The sequence below is a fragment of the Triticum aestivum genome, chromosome 6A (assembly GCF_018294505.1).
Source record: "Triticum aestivum cultivar Chinese Spring chromosome 6A, IWGSC CS RefSeq v2.1, whole genome shotgun sequence".
NCBI classification, from domain to species: domain Eukaryota; kingdom Viridiplantae; phylum Streptophyta; class Magnoliopsida; order Poales; family Poaceae; genus Triticum; species Triticum aestivum.
In genome coordinates this window covers 601,680,772-601,689,713 of record NC_057809.1, presented here as the reverse complement: position 1 = coordinate 601,689,713, position 8,942 = coordinate 601,680,772, and the positions used below count along the sequence as shown (strand labels likewise).

General features: G+C 39.9%; 1 long non-coding RNA gene across 1 annotated transcript; it reads right to left on the bottom strand.

Moving 5' to 3' along the window:
- Nucleotides 1-5,400: 5,400 nt before the first annotated feature.
- Nucleotides 5,401-6,513, bottom strand: LOC123131282 (uncharacterized). Its single transcript, XR_006464132.1, has 2 exons — nt 6,031-6,513; nt 5,401-5,926 (listed from the first exon to the last, which is right to left on the bottom strand). It is a non-coding gene; the product is annotated as an uncharacterized lncRNA (long non-coding RNA).
- Between the last annotated feature and the right edge of the window lie 2,429 nt (nt 6,514-8,942).

Below are 8,942 nucleotides of genomic sequence, written 5' to 3'. Positions count from 1 at the left end.
CCATGCTCTATGATATACTGTGTGCATGACATAATTTTGGTAGTACGTGCACCTGCAACCGAATCATGTTTCTTATTATGATGATGTATATGCTCCCTGCAAAGAAAATGATGATGTATATATACTCCTTCTGATGCAGTATATACTTTTAATGAACTTAATTTTTATTTCAAATGAATATACTAGTTGTTCTGAGAATGGAGGAATGCATATATGTATACTCGCTCCTTTTGATTCGGTATATACTTCTTCAGAAAGAAACTGCACCACACTCTTCCAAAAATGCAGTATACACTTCCTAAAAATGGTAGTATATACTCCTTGAGTATTTGTTGTTATATACCCCCCAAAAATGGCAGTATATACTCCTTCAATTTTGTTGGTATGTACTCCTTTAAAAAATCAGCATATACTACTTATAAAGGTAGTACAGACCTCTTTAGAAAAAAATGCAGTATATGCCTTCCATGTCGTTGGGTATATATCGTCCACCACCCATTTGAAATATATTAAAACATATATGAGGTACTCTATATACTAGTATGTAGATAAAAAAGATCTATATTTTACACGCTTCATTCCTAGTCTAAAGAGGTATAAATGTTATATACTAAGGTTCAAAAACTAAAATAAAGGGTATATACTACTTGCTATCAAAGTGGCAGCATCTCACTTCCGTAACAGACTTTGCCCCGCAAAAGAAAAAGAAAAAGACATTCCTTTAGATAAAATGCACCGGTTACCTACAATCTTGGAGGTTGTTTGCGCATGCAACATAATTTGCTAATATTTTATTTAATTAATTCATTGGCTAGGGTGGGAGTACGTACTCCTGAGAGTATAAAAGAGGAGGAAAATTGGTCAGTACTCCTAGGAGTACATACTCCCGGGTCCGATTCATCTCCTGTGCGACCCACGGCGTCCTATCTGGCCAGCAAAAATCTAAACCGGCCGTTAGCCTTCCGATAAGATAATTGTTTATCCCTAAGAAAAAGATAATTATTTAAATTGTTGGAACAGAATCCTTTTTAATAGGGATACCAAACGTCATCCTTGGAACTAATCTGCATCGATCTATTATTCTCGCACATACCTCGCTGCTACGGTAGGCTGACCTATTTCTTGTAGCTTCGTCGCCGCCGTCGACGGCTCGCGCCATGCATCGGCACGGAACAAGACGACGCCCCGTTTCTGCCCAGCAAGTCTCCGACGTCGAGCGCCCTTCACCGCGCACGCCCCCAGTCAGAGTCAGCCACAACTCACACACGGAGTATGTTGCTTATCAGCGATCTTCTCTCCTGTGTAAACACATCCATGTCCATTAACCTCATGCATGCATGCATCTGCACTAAGAAAGTTGGAGGTGCTCAGACTAGTGATGGCATCGGTGCGTACAGCCATGGGCAATTGGGCATGCATCACATGGCCGTTGATGGTGAGTCTCGCATGCATGTGTTTTCCAATCGGCATTCGGTACGGCAAGCTACATCTTCTCTTTCATCTAGTATGATCGCATTGCTTGTACATCTCTCATATGAATAAACTTACCGTTTATACGGGCCTGATCTAGATGACAACACACGACTGTTTTTCCAGAGAAAACTACACGCATGAACGGCTCCACAACTATGAAGCAAGAGAACATGAGGACGGATATATTCCAAGGACGCGACACTGTAAACTAGATAGATCGATCCATCATTCAAGATGTGATACCCAGAAAACGCTATACAAATGCTCCCATGATGCACATATACAATTTAAGTCATCAAATTTGAGTGGGCAAATACCGGTATTCAAAATGGATTATACTTTTTTTAAGTTTATACATCTCTGTGGGTAAACTATACTAGCTCTATGAGTAGTATTTATAGTACATTGCAAAAATGTGGTTCATACTTTGTCACAAAAATTGTGGTGTACACTCCAACGTGAAAAAGTGGTCTATAATTTATTGAAACAGATGTATATACTCCATCGAAAAAAATATTGTATATGCCCCCATCATCAGAAACTGGTATATGTATATGCTGCATATACTTAAGTGAAACGTGGCCTATACTTCATAAAAAAAGGGGGTATATACTCTCGTCTCAAACAAATTGCGGCATATACTTCACTGAAAAAATGTGGCATATACTTCATAAAAAAAGGTTATATACTCTATGGCAAAAAATGCGTCACGCAACAGTATGGTATATACTACCTTACGAAAGTAGTATATATATGACCTATAAAATTAAATGCATGTAAGCTCACAGAATTAGCAGATATACCTCACGTGTGTGTAATAATTCCCTTGAAAGTATATACTTGTACACACTACATGGAGCATGCGTCATGTGGTCTAAAATAGTTTAAAATAGGTACGATGCAGTGGACTAAAAGATTACCTAATTTCTAGGATTAACCACCTACACGCCACACTTTTGGTTAAGTTGTTACATGCTTCATTTTTTCTCCTGCGTATTAGTTTGTTAGTGGGTTTATCCAAGTCAAAGGATCCGTTAAGGGGTGGGAGTATGTACTCCCGGGAGTACCGAAGAGGAGTCCTATATATATATATATATAGGACAAATGTTTCCTACAAGCAGTGGTAGTTACCACCACTTGCGTTTTGTATGTTGTATGTAGTATCTGTCGAAACCGAGAGTATGTACGTGTAGTATGTAGTATATAACAATGTTTAGGTAGTATATATACTAATTTTCAGGTAGTATGTATCATATTTTGAGTATGCTCTTTTTTACGTACTAATATGTACGTATTTCACAAATATAACAAAAATTATGGACTCATATATAATTTTTTGAAATATCTTAGATATAGTGAATGAACATATTTAAAATAATAAAATAGTATATATATATAATACCGCATGGTAGTATATGAGATATGTGGGGTAACTACCACCGGGTGGTAGGATGGATTTTCCCTATATATATATATATATATATATATATATATATATATATATATATATATATATATATACTCCTCTTCCGTACTCCCGGGAGTACATACTCCCACCCCTTAATGGATCCTTTGACTTGGATAAACCCACTAACAAACTAATACGCAGGAGAAAAAACGAAGCATGTAACAACTTAACCAAAAGTGTGGCGTGTAGGTGGTTAATCCTAGAAATTAGGTAATCTTTTAGTCCACTGCATCGCACCTATTTTAAACTATTTTAGACCACATGACGCATGCTCCATGTAGTGTGTACAAGTATATACTTTCAAGGGAATTAGTACACACACGTGAGGTATATCTGCTAATTCTGTGAGCTTACATGCATTTAATTTTATAGGTCATATATATACTACTTTCGTAAGGTAGTATATACCATACTGTTGCGTGACGCATTTTTTGCCATAGAGTATATAACCTTTTTTTATGAAGTATATGCCACATTTTTTCAGTGAAGTATATGCCGCAATTTGTTTGAGACGAGAGTATATACCCCCTTTTTTTATGAAGTATAGGCCACGTTTCACTTAAGTATATGAAGCATATACATATACCAGTTTCTGATGATGGGGGCATATACAATATTTTTTTTGATGGAGTATATACATCTGTTTCAATAAATTATAGACCACTTTTTCACGTTGGAGTGTACACCAGAATTTTTGTGACAAAGTATGAACCACATTTTTGCAATAGACTATAAATACTACTCATAGAGCTAGTATAGTTTACCCACAGAGATGTATAAACTTAAAAAAAGTATAATCCATTTTGAATACCGGTATTTGCCCACTCAAATTTGATGACTTAAATTGTATATGTGCATCATGGGAGCATTTGTATAGCGTTTTCTGGGTATCACATCTTGAATGATGGATCGATCTATCTAGTTCACAGTGTCGCGTCCTTGGAATATATCCGTCCTCATGTTCTCTTGCTTCATAGTTGTGGAGCCGTTCATGCGTGTAGTTTTCTCTGGAAAAACAGTCGTGTGTTGTCATCTAGATCAGGCCCGTATAAACGGTAAGTTTATTCATATGAGAGATGTACAAGCAATGCGATCATACTAGATGAAAGAGAAGATGTAGCTTGCCATACCGAATGCCGATTGGAAAACACATGCATGCGAGACTCACCATCAACGGCCATGTGATGCATGCCCAATTGCCCATGGCTGTACGCACCGATGCCATCACTAGTCTGAGCACCTCCAACTTTCTTAGTGCAGATGCATGCATGCATGAGGTTAATGGACATGGATGTGTTTACACAGGAGAGAAGATCGCTGATAAGCAACATACTCCGTGTGTGAGTTGTGGCTGACTCTGACTGGGGGCGTGCGCGGTGAAGGGCGCTCGACGTCGGAGACTTGCTGGGCAGAAACGGGGCGTCGTCTTGTTACGTGCCGATGCATGGCGCGAGCCGTCGACGGCGGCGACGAAGCTACAAGAAATAGGTCAGCCTACCATAGCAGCGAGGTATGTCGAGAATAATAGATCGATGCAGATTAGTTCCAAGGATGACGTTTGGTATCCTATTAAAAAGGATTCTGTTCCAACAATTTAAATAATTATCTTTTTCTTAGGGATAAACAATTATCTTATCGGGAGGCTAACGGCCGGTTTAGATTTTTGTTGGCCAGATAGGACGCCGTGGGTCGCACAGGAGATGAATCGGACCCGGGAGTATGTACTCCTAGGAGTACTGACCAATTTTCCTCCTCTTTTATACTCTCAGGAGTACGTACTCCCACCCTAGCCAATGAATTAATTAAATAAAATATTAGCAAATTATGTTGCATGCGCAAACAACCTCCAAGATTGTAGGTAACCGGTGCATTTTATCTAAAGGAATGTCTTTTTCTTTTTCTTTTGCGGGGCAAAGTCTGTTACGGAAGTGAGATGCTGCCACTTTGATAGCAAGTAGTATATACCCTTTATTTTAGTTTTTGAACCTTAGTATATAACATTTATACCTCTTTAGACTAGGAATGAAGCGTGTAAAATATAGATCTTTTTTATCTACATACTAGTATATAGAGTACCTCATATGTGTTTTAATATATTTCAAATGGGTGGTGGACGATATGTACCCAACGACATGGAAGGCATATACTGCATTCTTTTCTAAAGAGGTCTGTACTAACTTTATAAGTAGTATATGCTGATTTTTTAAAGGAGTCATACCAACAAAATTGAAGGAGTATATACTGCCATTTTTGGGGGGTATATAACAACAAATACTCAAGGAGTATATACTACCATTTTTAAGAAGTGTATACTGCATTTTTGGAAGAGTGTGGTGCGGTTTCTTTCTGAAGAAGTATATACCGAATCAAAAGGAGCGAGTATACATATATGCATTCCTCCATTCTCAGAACAACTAGTATATTCATTTGAAATAAAAATTAAGTTCATTAAAAGTATATACTGCATCAGAAGGAGTATATATACATCATCATTTTCTTTGCAGGGAGCATATACATCATCATAATAAGAAACATGATTCGATTGCAGGTGCACGTACTACCAAAATTATGTCATGCACACAGTATATCATAGAGCATGGATCAATCGGGCACCATCGGTAGCTAGGAGATCCATGGTGATTCATGTGTTATTCAATCTGTCATCATATTTCCACGGCGTGTGCCAGATTTGAAGAGAGCAGACCCGAGGGAGGGCTGCGACACTGCAACTGAGATCGGGCGAGTCGGATCACTCGTCGCGCATGCGTCGTCTGGAGTCTATCTGCTTCTCATCATCACCGTTTAGCCGCAGCCAGCCATGTTACCGCTATGTGTGCATGCCGTGAGCTGCCGCCATCCGTGGCGTTGTGTGACGGCCGCTCCGCCGTGGGCCACATCTATCTACATTTGTCAAGTATCTGCTGATCCTGATTGCTTGTTGATGATTCTTTCGGATCTGAATTAGATGACAATCCAACTTGATCCCTGAAACAAGAAAATGATGAAACGAAGCAAGACAGAAAGATTTTAAATATAATCTAATATAAGCATGCGTGAAGCATGCATGAGAAGGGGCGATGCATGCATACCTGAGCACATGTATATTAGTATTTGGCACCGACGGGGGGATTGATTCATTCGTCGCCGTTGTTCGAGTGTCCTCCATCGTACATATACCAGAACACAAAGCGCTAGATTCATTTACATGTATAAACCTCAAGCTAGCTACATGGAGATGTATGTGTTTACATATGCGAGAAGATTAATGGTGAGCAACATACCACATATGAATTTTGGCCGATTTTAATGGGACAAGTGCCGGTGGAGAGCGTTGGACTTCGGAGACCTGCTGGGAAGACAAGGGGGCGTGGTCTTCTTCCATGCTGATGCCTGCAGAGCATGGCTAGTGGGAGAGACGCGGCCGCCATCGGTGGCGACGAAGCTACAAGAAATAGATCCATGGTGGCAGAGAGAGACGCAGCCGCCGTCGTCGCCGAGGTATGTAGCGAGAAGAATAGATCGACGCAGATTAGTTTCAACGGTGACCTTTGTTATCCTAGAAAAGAGGATTCTGTTGCAGCCAATTTCAAGTAGCAAATAATTATCTTATTACTGGAAAGCCAAAAGGGGTTTAAAACATGGATAGGTAGAGGCGACGTACGACCGTGGGTAGTCATAGGAGGTGGATCGACGACTTGAGAGTTTGTACTCCTAGGAGTACCAACCCATTTTCCTATATATATATTTATCGACAATTGTAAGTGGCAACCGTGTGGCAGATTGCAAAACTGCCACACGCATCCAGCACCGTCCGTTCCGGCCGCCCTCGCGATCTCCTTCCTTTCCCGCACGTATTCGCGATCTCATTCCTTTCCCGCATGTCCTCACGATCTCCTTCCTTTCCTCCTGATCTCCTTTCCTTTCCCGCCCTCGCAATCTCCTTCCTTTCCCGCACGTATTCGCGATCTCATTCCTTTCCCGCATGTCCTCACGATCTCCTTCCTTTCCTCCTGATCTCCTTTCCTTTCCCGCCCTTCTGATTTCCTTCCTTTTCACGCGCCTTCCAAATTTTTGGGCAAAAATAATGCTTGAATTGGGATTTGAACTCTGGTCTGCAGGTAATCAACAAAGGGAGCTAACCACCTCACCTATGACACTCATTGTTGAACAAGCTAAGGAAAATATTGTTTTGACATGTTTTGCCTTTAATATTTTAGCACTGAAAAACTTATGTTTCACCTATCAAACCTGGCACATAAACTTTTCCCGTGGTAAATTCTCCATCACTACCACGATAAATGATGCGCCACCAACATGATAACTTTTGTATACCACGCGGTACATTATGTGTAAGTAGCATGGTCATAAGCATTGAAGGCGTGATAACTTTGATGAAAGCATCGTGGTAACTTTGATCATTGGGAAGAAATTTGTTGAACCCCGGCCTTCGGTAATTTCTGTAAATAGCACGACAACATTCACGCCATAGACCTGATAATTTAGATACAAACATCGTGGTAACTTTAACCATTGGGGAAGAAAAATATGAAAAGATACCAGATAATTTATGTGTAAATAGTTGGTAATATACGCAATGCACATCTGATAACTGAGGTAGAAACACCATGGTAACTTTGACCGTAGGGAAGCTTTTTTTTTTAAAAGATACTCCGGTATCTTCTGTGTAAATAACACGGTACTATACCTCCCTTCCCTGGTATTTTTATGTGTAAATAGCATGAAAACATATGCACCGCGATAACTAAACACCATGATAAGTTTTTGACGATGGGGGGAAATTTTGCTGAAACATACCCCTGATAAATTTTGTGTAAATAGCATGATATTTTAAGCACTGCGGGCTTGATAGGTTACCTAGAATCACCATGATAACCTTTTGTCCCGGGAAAAAGTTGTTCAAAACATCCCCGATATTTTTGGTGTGAATAACATGATAATATAAGCACCGCATAACCGATAACTTACAATATAATTATATAAACATGATGGTAACTTTTTACCAAAGGAAAACAAGTTGTTAAAAACATACACTCGCCTCGCAGGGCCTTAGATGAACACAACACATGATGTGCCACGGAAAAATCACATAATGTTTGGTGTCATGAGAGGCACACGTGCTCGTGGGTTGGCCCAAAAAATGGCCCACTTTGACCTACTATAGGCGTGATAAGTTACGCAAAAACATCATGGTAATTTTTGACCTATGAAAAAAGTTACCGGAACACACCCAGATTTTTAGGTGTAAGTACCATGATAATATATGAACTGTAGACTCGGTAACTCATGTACAATCCCCCATGGTAACTTTGACCAGGGACGAGGTTCATGTACACATACCCTGATAACTTATGTGTAAGTACCACGGTATTTTACACATCGAAGACCTTATAACTTGTGTACAAAACACAGTGATAACTTTGAAAGGGGTGTTGTTGAAACATAGTACCTGGTAAGTTCTATGTAAATAGCACGGTAACTGACGCAACACAGGCCTGATAAATTGCATGCGAATACCATGGTAACTTTGTCTTGAGGAAAAATCATGGTAATTTCCTGTACTTTTTTGTAGTAACACAACTGTAAAAAAAAGGATCAAAACGATTAGTTTCTTTAGTTTGAGCAACAAATACCTAAGAGTGAGTTGGTTGTGGTGGCGTGCTTTGGTGCCAAGGAGGTGTGGGTTCAAATCCCACTTGCGCAATTTTTTTTATCATGTGATAGACGTGAAAAAGTGATAGTTTTCTCGAGGGTGAGCGCGCGAGATGTGCGGGAGAAGCAGATTTCTTAGACGAGCCTGCAGGGTCACTCGGAAGAAGATGGGGTCGAAGGAAGGGGGATCGTGTGGTACTTTGAAGTAAAAGAAGTAGAGGTGTGGCAGTTTTGCTTATATGGCACACATGTGCCAAATATCACAGGAAAATTGGTTAGTACTCCTATGAGTACATACTCCCAGCCTCAAAGCATACGTCACGTGCTATTA